Source organism: Psammomys obesus, unplaced genomic scaffold (genome assembly GCF_907164565.1).
Source record: "Psammomys obesus unplaced genomic scaffold, mPsaObe1.curated_primary_1811, whole genome shotgun sequence".
In the NCBI taxonomy this organism is placed as follows: Eukaryota; Metazoa; Chordata; class Mammalia; order Rodentia; family Muridae; genus Psammomys; species Psammomys obesus.
The window spans coordinates 1,320,634-1,321,573 of NW_026596402.1; positions in this window are offsets into that span (position 1 = coordinate 1,320,634).

Consider the following 940-nt stretch of genomic DNA (forward strand, 5'->3'; position numbering starts at 1 on the left):
CACACACACACACACACACACACACACACACACACACACACACACACACCTAATAGGTATATAGGCATTCCAGGAAGTAATATATACATAGTTCTTCAAAGAAAGGTTTTAAAAATATTGTTTCTTAGTACTTCTGAAAAACATTATGCTTAGAAAGCTTTAGAATTAATTGAACTACTCTGAATATTTATAAATTATTCAAGGAATCTATTATACCTGGAGTTTTTCAGAACAATCATATTTCTTATTTTTTGAAATCTGTTTTCCATCCTTTTTCTTCAACACAGTAGTGAGCAAGAGACTCCAGGAAGCTTTTAAGCTGGTAACATGTTGTTCCTCGGTGAAGTTATAAAGGAGAAGATTGTACTAGTTTTTCCTTTTGTAACCTCAGTGAGGAAAAATCAAAGCTTGAAATTCACAATCTCAGTGTCCCTTAGCTTTATATTGTCCACATTCTACTCTTCCTTCTCTGAGACTTTATTTTGAATGTAGCTGGAATGGCTGCAGATTTGGCCTCTGCACTCTGTTTATAGAAAAGGAGGTGAGAAACCGACTCCTGCAGCATTTGCATTTGAAATGTCTGACTATACCCATCTTCAATGATCACAGGAAAAAAGGCACTGTGGATTCTTTGCCTGGCAAAGGAATTTAACTTGTTTCCTACTGGACTCACAAAGGTATATACTGGCTGAGGCAGTCATATCACAACATAAAACAGGGAGTAGGGTGAAAATAGCAAATATTTGTTACGCAGGCAAAAAAGACAAGCAAATTCTAGTAACAATTTCCCTTAAGTCAAATAAAATAAACTCCAAACATTTGTTCAGCTCTCCATTATAAAACCATGTTTCACACCCCAGTAGATGTCAAAAAACCTGCCCAAATGGAGTGAGAAAATTATCTGATTCTTAGAAATGAGATTTTTATATTTCCATTTGGC